General features: G+C 46.0%; 1 protein-coding gene across 2 annotated transcripts in view; it reads left to right on the top strand.

Moving 5' to 3' along the window:
- The window catches only part of ANO10 (anoctamin 10), a 203607-nt gene that overhangs the window by 161047 nt on the left and 28619 nt on the right, over window positions 1-13941 (top strand). The window lies entirely within an intron of this gene.

Raw genomic sequence — 13941 nt, 5'->3', positions numbered from 1 at the left:
ACCCTTTGCGACCCCACGGGCTGCAGCCCACCGGGCTCCTCTGTCCCCTCTGTCTGTGGAGTTCTTCCAGGCACGAGTACTGGAGTGGGTTGCCATTTCCTTCTCCCTTCTCCAGGGGATCTTCCTGGACGAGGGAACAAACCCACATCTCCTGCTTTGGCAGGCATGTTCTCTACCTCTGAGCCACCTGGGAAGCCCCTCTTTACACTGCATACTGTAAAAGTCATTACCGAGAGATGGAGCCCTGTTCAAAGATCTGCAGAGTCCAGCCTTGATGTGACCTGGGGTATAATAATACTTACAGCTTACATCCTTACTGATCTTGACTCTCAGGAGGATACCAGCAAATCCAATACCTTAATGAATTCTTACACAGTCTGGGAGGGTAGGCCTGGCAGGTTACACTCGGGCCTGTTATAGATGAGAAATTTGGAGACTCAGAGTTTAAATGGGCTTCCGTAGTGGCTCAGACGGTAACAAAATCAGCTACAATGCAGGAGACCTGGGTTCGATCCCTGGGTCAGGAAGATCCCCTGGAGAAGGGAGTGGCTACCCACTCCATAGTTCAGCGGAGTCCAGAGTCTAGCCCCTGGTCCAGTGTTCTCTCTTCCTACCTGTACCAGCTCTCCCGGGCTTGAGGAGAAGCAGGTAGAATTTGACTTCAAATAAAATGACTGTGAAATACCTCACACGGTGCTTGGCACATAGTAGGTTCTCAATCAGCGTGTTTACAGTCCCTTTAAAACACCTTTGAAATTGGAAATCACCTTGACAGGGTTTTAACTGGCAATATAAATGATAATATGTTCATTGTTAGGTGCATGAAATAGATATTTGAAATAACCTGTCTTTTGATTGATTGCACGGATCCCCAGAAGGGTTCCTGTGTTGGATTCAGAGAACAGGTCTGGATTAGTCTGCTCCTGTAGTTCCCCAGCACAATCATGAAGTAAGATTTAGTGTTAGATTTTGAACAGCTCATGCTTTCTGTACACTTAACCAAATGTCATTGGTGATGACATTTACAAATGATATACAACTTTGAGAACAGGCGAAGAAGGTAGTGGGAGAGCAGAGAGCAAAATGCCAAATGTGAAAAAATGCCTCCGAATGCCAAAACTCAGTTCACCAGGATATCATCTCTTTCCTTTTTTCTTTCAGAGATCTGTTTAAATAATGTTGTGTGTTCCTGTCCTTAGCATGTGGTTGGGAGGAAATGAATTTTTCCGTCATACGTTTTTGAGTTTCATTTCTTTCCTTCCTATTGGTGGCAGTCCTTTAAGATAAAGTCTACAAGGCACTACTGGCCAGGTAACTTTGTTATCAGGGCTATAGCTTTATATCCTTCATTCTCCCCCAACCCAAAGGCAAATTTGGAAAAAAAATCTTGTTTGTTTGGAATCTTATATTGTTATTTTATTTGTTATTTTGAATCTTAAGTTTCTCTCCATTTCTTTATTCAGGTTGCTCAAAGCAGTGTTTGTGTGGGTAGATTTGCAGCCTCTTTTGTTTAAATTGTTTTGGGAAAAAAAATGATAGTCATATTTTAAATTTGCAAGTCTGGTTTTAGTCATAGGCACGAGAGAAAATGAGCTGCCAAATGTCTGGAAAACACAACTCCAACCTCCTCTACTTTCCATGTGATAAATACTGCTTTGAGTAGAGACAGAAAAAATCCAGATTGTTTTTTTTAAACTTCTTGGACTAATAGGTTCACCGTTTTTTAAGGTATGTTGTAGAAAACTATTTGCAAAAACTTCAATCTGGTTTCTTTAAACTGTATGCAGGATAGCGTGCACAAATCATTTCTGAGAAAATGAACTGTGATTAAACAATTACAGTCAGAACAGTGTACTAAGGAATTGTAATTCTCACAGTCTCCACCAAAACACTGTTAAAGGAAGTGTGTAGATCCTCTGAGGACATACAGCGTGCCAGGAACTGGGTGGGTGGTTTGCAAATGGCTTTTGGCATCAGGTATACATGTATCGGGAATTCTAGCCTTACCATTACTGAATAACTGTGGACGAGTTCCCAAACCTCTCTGGGCCTCAGTTTCATCCTCTGTAAAATGGGCATAATGTTAGGAACAAACACATGGGGTGAGCAAGTAGATGGAGGCACAAGTCAGAGCCTCTGAATCTATGGCTTTTCTACCATTTTCTACCACAGGACAAATGGGCATAAAGAACAGACTTTTTTTAATTGGAGTACGGTTGCTTTACAGTGTCGTGTTACTTTCTGCCGTGCAGTGACGTGAATCAGCTCTGTGTATGCATATACCCCTCCCTCGGGGACCTCCCTCCCATCCCGGCCCTCTCGGTGGTCACAGAGCACCAGGCTGAGCTCCCTCTGCTTTGCTGTCTGTTTTACACATGGTAGTGGCTATATGTCCCCATTTCCCAATTCATCCCACCCTCCCCTTCCTGCTCTGTGTCCACATATCCATTCTCTACATCTGCATCTCTATTCCTGCCCTGCAAATAGGTTCCTCTGTACCATTTTTCTAGATTCCACCTATATGTGTTAATATATGATGCTTGATTTTCTCTTTCTGATTTACTTCACTCTGTATGACAGACTCTGGGTCCATATACATCTCTAAAAATGATCCAATTTTGTTTCTTTTTATGGCTGAGTAGTATTCTGTTATATATATATATATATCACATCTTCTTTATCCATTCCTCTATTAATGGACATGAGTTGTTTCCATGTCTTGGCTATTGTACATAGTGTTGCAGTGAACATTGGGAGGTATGTGTCATTTTTACTTATGGTTTTTTCAGGGTAAATAACAGAGTTCTCAGTGGAATTCCACAAGAAACTTTTGGCCACTAGGAAATAAAGTCCTCCTTTTTAGTAGTCCCTCCGTGGAGATCCTGCAGGAGAGAAGTAACTACTTACTTTGAAAATTGCCCTGCTTTCTGGCAATGAGCAGTCTTGGATCCCTCCAAAGCCCTGGGATTCCTTAAAAATTGTTGCTGTCCAGCTGTATTTTAACCCCTAACAAGCCCTCTTGAAATGCTAATCAGCCAAAATTAATTTGGATTTCAAGTGGATTCTGGAAGTGAAGAGTGGTGGAAGGTCACCGGATGGCAGCCCTTCCCTCAGAAACCACAGCGGGGCTCTCGTTGGACGGTTCTTCTTGGGCTCAAGCTTGAAAGTCTTTGCCCATTCAGTGGCAGAATTCACTGAGTGGTAGAAATGAATTAGAGCCTAGAGTTTCTCATAAGAACAATGATATTAATTCAGCATGATAGAGCTGAACTCCAGGTATAAAATTCTATAGAATCTTTGCATGCAGGTCAGTCACTGCTCTCCTTTCTTTTGCCCCCTCCTCCCGTTCCTCATCTTTATCTCTTCTTTCTTTTTCAGTTTTCCAAGAAAGGAAAAGGACAGAGTAGCCACTCTTTGAATTTGTTGATGTCCAAAAGCCTTCCTCTTAACCTTCTTTCTTAGTCTTTGGGTTACTAGTGGATCCTCTTTTTTTGGCTTCATTTACTTTTAGCAAATTATCCTGCTTTTCCTTCCATTTATCTTTGCAGGGGCTCATGCATCCCTTTTGTTCTGCTGTTTCTGTCTTTCAGCCTCCCAGGACTTAGTCTCACACCCTTTCCAGGGATGAGCTCAGGCCCAGAGGTCTGTGCTGCCAGGCAGCCTTCCTGCTGGGGAAGCTGTTGAGGATTACGTCCCTCACGAGGCCTGGCTTCTCTGAGTGGTTGTGGTGGAGGTGGGTGTTGTGTGGTTGGGGACTTCAGAGCCCTGCCCTTTCAGCTGCAAGTGGCCCATTCTGGCCAGGCAGGCTCGGAGAAGTCCTCCCAGTGCGGCTGAGTCCTGCGGGTGCCCCGGGGGACACAGAGGTTGCTTTCCTGGTAAGAGCAGGTGAGGTGAAAATGGATCTGATTCAGACCCTGCTCTCAGGGACGCAGCCCTGCAGCCCATTTAACTGCCTGTTCTCTGAAGAAAATGCTCTGCCTCCGTGGGTGATTGTAAAATTTTTCACTTGTAAGGGTTGCCCCACTAGATGCAAACAAGAACGTGCCTTTAACTGAACTGGAACCAGAAAGGTTCACACATTCTAGGGTGGAGAAAACTCTTGTTCATCCTCTCCTGTGGCCTCTTTTATAGTCAGACGTAGGCACAGAAAAGCGGAAAGTAGGACTGAACAGGAAACAAAAAGTGGAACATTTGAGGTCTCCAACAGCTGCGGCCTCCAGACGTATCTGGACTGTTGCAATCCCAAGGACAGGCTGTCTTTATGGCTCTATCATAGCCAAGATTTTGTCTGAGATCATAATGCACATAATTTTCATTGTTCAGACAAGGCAGGGATAAAGGCCATTGTTTGCCTTGTGTGTGGTTCTTTCATTTGATCAAAAGGGAGTGCTCTCTCTGACTGAGAAGTGGTACCAGAACGCCTCGCTGTAAAGATGAGCATTTGATTGAGAAGGGCCGAGGGCCGTCCAGAGTGGGAACCTTGCGCTCCGCTCCGTAGGGCTGGCTGCTAAGTGGGCTGGCGCCTCAGCCGTTCACCCTTGCCAGCCACCGTCTGCGGTCACACTGGGGACGATGGCGCCCCCAGGGGTCTGGGCTGACGGCTCTTGTGACCTCCTTTCCACGTTCTTACAACTGTCTGCTCTGGCGTTTCTGATTTGCCACATTTTTACCCACCATTCTTCAGCCTTCTTCAGATTTCCATTCGAGCCCTGCGTTCTTGGTTAGAGGGTGGATAAGTGGTAACTAGTTAGTATCACTAATTCAGAGGGCAGAGTGGGTTTGGTTTTCATTCATGTTTGCTTGTGTGACGTGGTTGTTTTTCTATCCCTGGCCTCAGGAATCTTAGTTTTTGAGTCATGAGCTTGTGACGGTTCAGATGTGTCTGTTATTTGGACTTGTCAGTTTAAAATACACGCGCATGAGAATTCCCTGGTGGTCCAGTTGTCAGGACTTGGCACTTTCACTTCTGAGAGTGCAGGTTCAATCCTGAGTTGGGGAACTAAGATCCCACAAACTGCACAGTGTGGCCTGAAAAAAAAAAATTATTAAAAAAATTAATAAAATATGTGCACACATCTCCCCTCCAGTACCTGGGCCTATGCTGTAGACAGACACAGGGCACTCAAATCAGACAGTTTCACTGTAGACAGAAAACACTGAAGTTCCTGAGAGTTAATTACATCTTAACATAGTGGCAGTCTTGGGAAGAAGTCTGTAACTTCCCAAGTCTTGGGAAGAAATGGTTAGCCCATAGTTAATCCCCTTGAAGCTAAGTTTTCTGAGAAACAGTGGCTCGACTCCAGGATGCTCTCGTTCCTGGCACTGCAGTACAGATTGAGGTATCTTTCAATGGGCCTCCACTAGGCTCAAGTCCACCTGCTTGTCTGAAGCCTAGGTATACACTTTCCACTGTTCTGGGCGATGGCATCACTCCATAGCAAGTCAGGACGAACGGGAGACTCCCACCAGCCTGCTATGTGAGTTACTTCAAGTTGTGTTTCCATCGATTTGATTAGGGGACAAAGAACCAAAGAAAAATAGAATGTCTTTTAAAAACTGAGCTCCACTCCTCTGCCAGCCCGCTGGGCTTCCCAAGGATTAAATCTTATTTAATCTTCCTTCATCAGGGACCTGTTTGTTTTCAGACACACAAAGTCATGAGTCTTCAGCTGAAAGACCATGGCCAAAATCAGTATGATCTGCTTTTGAAGGAATGAGAATGGGGAGGCAAGTTTCTCTCCTGGGAAAAGGTGGTATGAAGTGTGGCACCAGAGTGGGCTGGGTTGCCCTCTGATCCCTAGTGTAGCACCCGGGTACATCCTGGATTAATGTGTCAGCCGGATGGCATTGGTGCCTGTCTGGTTATCCAACACCAGCTCTCTTCCAGGGTAGCCACATTCACGTGTAATTGCAAATCACAGCACTTATTGCCAAGGCCTTAGATGTGGCAGTTGAGGTAATCATTGGTTTTCAGTGCACACTCCAGAACCTCATCATGGAATGTTTTCTATAGGTGAACCAGTGAGGAAGGTGTTAGCCTCTATCTGTCACATCCCCAGAACTACGATCATTTATCAAGAGTTATCAGAGGAAAGTGATCCTTCAGACCATTTGCAGCCATATTCTCCACCTGGAAATGGTCACAGAAAACATCTTTTTCGCAAGTGTAGCACCGTTGTACTCAGAGTAGATGTCCCAGTGCAGCTCAGTGCAGAGGGCTGGCGCAGGTCTCTCTGCCTGTTCAGTTGGGTGAGGCTAATAGGATGCAGTGGGCTTGGAAACGTTCCTGTCTCATTAGTCTTATAAAAGGTACGTCGTGCTTCCTTATGGTTTTTAAGAGCACATCAAAAATAGTTTACTATGCTGCTGGCTTGGAATGTCTTTTTTTTTTTTTAAAGAGAATTTAAATGCAGAAGGACTCAGAATATTGCAGCCATAGAATGTTTCATTACCATCTAGGTAATGGAATTCAAGTAGTATCGCTCAGCAGAATAAGATATGGGGCCAGCAAGAAGATATTAATATTTTAAAATATATTTTTAAATGACAGTAATATGATGTATTTAAAATTACTTGGAGGGAAAATCTTCTTGACATAACTTCATAGTAAATACAGTTAAAAAACACAACTTGTGCAACATTGTCATTCCCTTTGTTTTTACCTTTTTCTCAACATATGTTAAATATGGAAGGCTTTGTGAGGCAGGAAAAGGTTAGATCATCTCACAGAATAGAATATACTTTATTGTTCTTTTTCCAAAGCAAATAGTGTGGTGGTATCCCAGCTTCTCATCTAACACAAGTGAAGGACACAAATCACTGTCTTCCTCCTTTCAATCTTCTCGAAGGATGGACCCTCAGGAGTAATAATGCTAACAAAAGAAAGAATAATATTCGTATGTAATGTAAAAAGTTGTAAAAAGTCAACACCCACCTAAAGACACTTAACTTTGATAGTGCTTTTTCAGTCCAGTGTTTTGTTAACACAACATTCACCCTGAGTGTGAGATACAAATTATATGGGTGGGTTGGTTTTGATCTGACTCACAGTTTAGTAATGTTGTAAGCATATGCTCTTGAATGGTCTTCTTGTTTGTTATTAACTGTTCTTCTATTGTATATTAAAATCAACTGGTAAAATTCCTTCTGTCTCCCAGCAGCAGTTAATTAAAAGTAACATGAACTATGTTTTGTATCTGAGGAAACAAGATTCTGAAAGATACAGATGCTCAACTACAGAGAAAGTAAGAATGGTGCTTCCTCTTTTTGCCCATGGCCTCAGCCCCAGCTGTTCCATGTCTAGTCCTCTCCCATGGATGCTGGCTATCTGGGCACTGGTGGTGGTGATGTGTGTGTTTAAATCAGCATCATCAGAGAGTGCTGAATACTTCATAGTTAAGGTAACTTGAAAGCAAGAAGAGGTCGATGTTGGACAAATATTGTAACCAGTCAGGAAATACCTGGAGTACAGAACTCTTACCCTATGATGAAGTATAAGTGAAGAGCCAGCAAGAGGGTGACCCAGTCCCGCGCCCAGGGCTGGGTGCCCACGTGGGTCTGCTCACTGGGGGAGGGTGAGGAGCACTGCAGTTTGACTCACTCACTCAGCAGACACGCTGTGCACCTTTGAGGCGCCTTAAACATGGGGCAGTGTGAGAGGAGCAGATTGGGACATGGTATATATTTGTTATATCTCTTAAGTGCTGGTTAAAATTCTTCACTTGCCAGACCCTTAAATTATGCCTTTGAATTCCTCAAAGGAGGAAGCACTTGGGTTGAAAATCAAACCCATTTTAAAAATCACAGTATATACTGCTGGTTTTCCTTATGTCTCTATTTTCATTTGGTGCCTTAAAAAGTACAGAAATTATCATTTCTAAGGACTATAATAATATAACCCAGACCTCTAAGGTATACTTAATAAATTAACTATGCTTGTAAATCAGTTTTTAGAAGAACTAAGATTCTTCTTTTACATCACTGGGGAAGTCTCTCTGACCAAGAACTGCTCGTGACGGTAACAAGCAGTGTCGTCTCAGGGTTTCCTTTGCTAGAGTTAGGAACTCACACCCATGACTTGTGACTTTAAAGGGTACGTGGACTTTGCCACTATTTTTTTTAGTGACACTTTCTTTTTAGCAGGACTGTGATGAGGAGCGCGTTGCCAGGCCCCCCTCTCACCCTGGGGGAGGGTGTTTCCTGTCCTCTGCCTGGCCTCTACCTCCCTCCTCTCCCGTCCAGCTCCCCCTTTGTGGCCACAGCTGCTGTCCCAAATGTCAGCATACCTCTGCATCATGCTCCTGCTCAGAGTCCTTCAGCACCTCCGCCTGCCTCAGGAGACACCCGGCCCCTCACTGTCCCGTGTTTCCGCCTTGCTTCCCCGCTCAAGCCCTCTGCCCGGCCGCACAGAGCGGCACTCTGGTCCCAGGACACGCCTGGCCTTCTGCCTTTGCACGGCCTCTTCCCTCCGCTGCCTCCCTTGTCCCCTTGCCTTCTTGGCAGCTCTTCTCCTCTTTGAAGACTTGTGGTCGTGGCCCCAGGGGTGCTGTCACTTGTGGGCACGGGTCCTGCCCCCGGCGCTCTCTGCTGTACACCCCTGCGTCCCGGATGGGCCGCAGCCAGAGTGTGGCTCCTCTGTGTGTGCTCAGGACCCAGCTTGTCGTGGACGTGCCTTCTAGAGTGACATCTTCCCCCTTGACCTGGTGACCCCCTGTTTGTACGTCTGTTTACCCAGAGAAGGTAGTACCGTCCTTGTGAGGGATCCCGAGGGACAGGCCCTGTTTCTGGGAGCAGAGAAGGGGGGAGTGGGGAGAGAAACATTTTATTTGGGCTTAGAACCCCTGCAGTTAGTTTGACACATTCCTTGGGTTAGGGCAGTGGTCCCCAACCTTTTCTGGCATCAGGAACTGGTTTCATGGAAGGCATGTTTTCCACAGACTAGGGGAGGGGGAGGGGATGGTTTCCAGATGATTCAAGCATATTACATTTATTGTGTACTTTATTTCTCTTATTATTACAAAGGATATATAATGAAATAATTCTAGAACTCGCCATAATGCAGAATCATTGGAAGCCCAGGTGGTAATGAGAATGATGGGGAGTGGCTGTAAATAGAGATGAAGTTTCTCTCACTCACCCACCGCTCACTTCCTGCTATGTGGTCTAGTTCCTAACAGACCACAGGCTGGTACCCGTCTGTGGCCCAGGGCTTGGGAACCCCTGGGTCAAGCAAGGGACCTTAACCAGAAGCCTTCTAGGATTTTATGATGCTGAAGCCTGGATTCCAGTCTGAGCTCTGGGTGGAGAAGCCATGGTGGAAGCGTGGGCGAGTCTCCCAGCCTTGGCTCCTGTGCTCCCATCACTAAACCGATGACTGGGCCACGCGCTCGCCCAGGTGTCCCTGTTGTTACAGGGCATCTGCTGTCACGGAGATTTGGCCTTCACACTGTGAGGTAGGGTGAGCCACCGGGCTTCCCCTCAGGTGTTCAGACAGTAGTCATGTGGCCGGCTGCACCGTTGTCCAAAGCTGCCTGTGGGCCCATGGATGGAGAGGGAACAGTACCTGGAATTTAGTGTCCACTTCATCTTTCCTGCTCTGTGGGTAACGAGGGCTATGAAGCAGCAGTTTGCTTTTGGGAGAGATGTCCAGCACACATGTCTTTAGAGTGCATTCTGCATGTTTTGGCTGCCAGGAGTTGGGTATCACACAATTCATGATGTAAGCCCTCCAGTGTCGTTAATACTTGATGTTCCTGTCAGCAGGATATGTGTGCAAGACACAATTCTGCAAGTACTGGTACATTATGAGCATAACAATATGACTTTTGTTTCAGACTTTGCGATAAACAGGTGATGATGGCTCCTTTTTTCTTTTTTTTCTTAAAACTCCCAGATCTCAGTATTGCAGGATTTAAAGATTGGCCTCAAAAAAATGTGGTTTTAAGTAAATATCCTGCCGACTTGGAAATGAGTCGAGTGGTGAGTGGACACATTTGCAGCCTGGGTGGCTTTGGTGTTTGCTTCTTGTTTCTGGGTCGTGTGGGCTCCCCCTCAGCAAGCGCCACAGGCAGCCAGCACTCCAGGGGGCAGGCGCGGCCCCTCGGGAGCAGGAGTCTTACATCGTCCTGCACCCAGGCCTGTCTCCATCTAGAGGCCTGTTTGGAAGGGGCCTGAAGTAGTTGCCATGGTAGGTGGGGTCACTCCTGCTCCAGCTGTGACTGATGCATGTTTATCCCAGTAACTGTGTGTGATCAGCTTCCTCATATGCTGACAGGGCCCTCTCCATTGTCGTGATTTCTTTCTTTTCTTTCTCCTTCTCCACAGTACACTTTCAAGAGCAGTTAACATTATTTTACCTTACCTACGGTGCCACTTGAAATAAATTAGAGGAAAATTGTTTTTCTTCTCACACCAGAACTAGGTAATTTACGTTTGATAAAGTAGCTGATGAAAATATAGCAATATCAGATAAATTTATCAATGGTTAGGCCATAATAAGTATACATTTTCTGGAGAAGGGCATGGCTACCCACTCCAGTATTCTTGCCTGGAGAATTCCGTGAATATAGGAGCCTGGCAGGCTACAGTCCATGGGGTCACAAAAAGTCAGACATGACTGAGCAACTAACACACACACACACACACACACACACACACACACACACGCACACAAGGATATATTTTAGGTTCTTTGGGAAAAACCTACAGTTTAAAAAAGGTTTAAGAAGTTTTCCAGTTTCTCATAAGTTAACACTAACACTGAGTTTACAGAAGGTCATTGGGACTTCCTGGGTCAAGGTGATCAGTCACATTGCATCTGCCTCCTCCCTGTAAACTGCTTCAGGAATTCATGAGTCCTTCCTCTAATTAAGATGCAGCATCCCGGGACTTCCCTGGTAGTCCGGTGGTTGGGACTCCATGCTTCCAATGTAGAGACCAAGGGTTCGATCCCTGGTCACGAAACTAAGATACCACATGCCTCACAGCATGGCCAAATTAAAAAAAAAGATACAGCATCCTGTTTACCCCAAGATTTCTCCAGATTGGATTGCTTGGAACTACAGATGTGACCAAAGGGTAGCATTTCTGAAAAGTATAGAGCTGCCAAAATCCTGCAAAACTAGGAAGAGTTTTCCAGAAGAGCTACATGCAGGCAACACACAGGAATTTTATGACTTTGCCTAGGATTAAAAGGATATTAGGTCAATTTACAGCTGAAAATTATGGCCCGTGTTTGAGACATTTTCTCAATTTTCTTTTATTTAAAACCATAAAAATTTTGGAGATAATTTCTGCTTAACAATTTCATGTATTCAGTGCATCAAGAATGCAGCATAAATTAGCTTATAGTGTGGGTACTGTGTTTTCGATTGTTCTGTAACCATGAGCAGAAACTTGGAGGCTTAAAACAACATACCTTTATCATCTCACAGTTTCTCTGGGTCCCTTGCTTAGGGTCTTACCACCTTGCAGTCAAGATGGAGGCCAGGCCTTTGGGCTCATCAGAGGCTTAAGTCGAGAGAGGTCTGGTTTCAATTTTCTGAGATGGACACAATTTCTCTCTTGTGGCAGTAAGACTGTGAGGTCCCTGTCTTCTTGCTGGCTGTCTGCTGGGGGCTGCTCTTGGCTCCTGGAGGCCACCCACAGCTCCTTCCTGTGTAGGTAGCCCTCTCCATTGGCCTCTCACAACCTGGCAGTTACTTCTTCAGAGTTGGCAATGAAGAACCTAAGCCCTCTTTTATCAGGTAGATTGCCTATGTCCAGTTCACTTAACTGTTCTTTGGGAGTTTTATCTTATTCCTTCATCTGGAACATATTCCTCTGCCATCTCATTTTGTCTAGCTTCTTGTGTTTGTGGTCTCTGTTCTGCAGGTTACAAAATTGTAGTTCCTCATGCTTCTGGGGTCTGCTCCCGCCCCGTTGTGGCTTCTTCTTTGTCTTTGGGTGTAGAATATCTTTTTGATAGGCTCCAGTCTTTTTTTTGTCAATGGTTGTTCAGCAGGTGGTTGTGATTTTTGGTGTTTTCGTGAGAGGAGATGAGCTCAAGTCCTTCTTCTCTGCCATGTTGTGTCTAACCTGGGGAGAAAGACTGACATCCTTGGCTCCTCTCTGACAGCTGATGCTGGGTGGCACTGTTTCCCTGGAAAATTTGAAGTGTTTTTGGTGCTGCTGTGAGCACAATGCAGTGCTCTGGGTGCCCCGTGTGCTGCTGAGAGCTGTCTCTCTACTCTGGCAGGGACCCTCCCCCCAACTCCTCTGCTGAGCACTCACTGTTTGCAGGGTCCAGTGTCTGGGGCTCAGTGGCAAGTGGAGGAAGGAATATGTCAACCAAGGACTTGAACACTGAGCAGGATGGACTAGAGGCTTCCCAGGCCCTCCCTCTGGGGAGGACAGAGGAGACATGTTAATCCTGGTTGGTGTGGAAAGGGGCCACTTGCCTTAAGACAAAACAAGTGTCAGCCACGGCAGGATGGTGCCTGAAAACATGCCCTTCTCATTTGCCTGGAGCAGAGCTGACACCCTTGGTCGACAATGGATGAGGCCTTGGTGATCTGCTGTCGCTAATATCTTCATTTCTTCCCATTGAGAGGTAAGCTGTCTGATCATCCTCAGTGAGGACATCGAGGTGTGTTTTTTTATTGGCTTAAGTGAACTCTAGTCACTTGTCCCACCTCAGCACTCACCCTTGGGCTGGCCAAGAGGTCCTGGGTGCTGGCGGCCCGCATTGTGCTTGGGGCCAGGATGCAGGACAGCTGTGGGGTGGAGGGCACAGGTGGAGGTGACAGCAAGGACCAGGACTCCCCCAGCATCCAGCAAGGTGAAGGCATCTCTGCTACACACAGGGTGAGGGCTGCTGGGAGAGGAGACCACTGTCCAGGGGGTGCGGGAATTGGCACATTAGTAACCATTCACCGTGGAGCCCCATGTGGGCCTCTCCACCGCTGACATAAAGCTCTGAAACATACAGAGTAATTCTATATATTGCTTAGGCACAATACATCTGGGGGGAGCCACCACGTGGGAATATAAATGCCAGATCCAGGGGAGTGGACCCCGCTGTGGGTGGAGGGTGAAGGATGAGCTCCAAGGGGCTGTCAGGACAGAAGGGGTCGTGTAAACAATGCTCATTTCTTAAAGAAGTTGGGTGGGGAGCGGCGGAGATTGTACAGAGTTCTTTCCCATACAATGTCTGTGTGAAATATTTTATAATTTTTAATAGGTAGAGTAATATTTCACATGTTTATAAGAATTAAGTTGTTCCCTTTGTGTTCTGAATTTGAGGAAGACTAGCCAAGGAGCAGGTACTCCAAGGTCCCTACGGTCTGTGGTTACTGAGTTCTTTGGCCACCGAGCTGAGGGAAAAGCTGGGGGTGGGGCCATGCCCCCAGCACCGCTCTGACCCTGGGCACAGTGACCTCTCTCTCAGAGCTGAACTTCCTCATCAGGAGGATGGGATGGTCATTCCACTCCTAAGAACCATCGTGCAGATGAAGAAGAAATAGCAGTGCCCACACCTGGCACTTAGCACTGAGTGAGCATTGGTTAAACCTGCCTCCACAAACGTGATGACGTTTGGATGCTTCTAAGAATGCATGGGAGGGACTTCCCTGGTTGTTCAGTGGTTAAGATTCTGCTCTTCCACTGCAGGAAGCATGGGTTCTATCCCTGGTTGGGGAACTAAGATCCCATATGCTATGTGGTGTAGCCAAAAAGCAAACAAAGCAGAAAAAAATACAAAGGAAAGATTAGGAAATACAGGAGGATATTTGAATTGATTGTGTTTGTTACATGTACAATGGGCTTCCCAGATGGCTCAGTGGTGAAGAACCCACCTGGTAAGGCAGGAGCCGCAGGAGATACAAGTTCAATCCCTAGGTTGAGAAGATGCCTGGAGGAGGACATGGCACCCACTCCAGTACTCTTCCCTGGAAAATCCAGTGG

This window comes from Dama dama, chromosome 24 (assembly GCF_033118175.1).
Source record: "Dama dama isolate Ldn47 chromosome 24, ASM3311817v1, whole genome shotgun sequence".
In the NCBI taxonomy this organism is placed as follows: Eukaryota; Metazoa; Chordata; class Mammalia; order Artiodactyla; family Cervidae; genus Dama; species Dama dama.
Note: the sequence above shows the minus strand (reverse complement) of the source record. Positions and strands in the feature narration are given on the sequence as shown.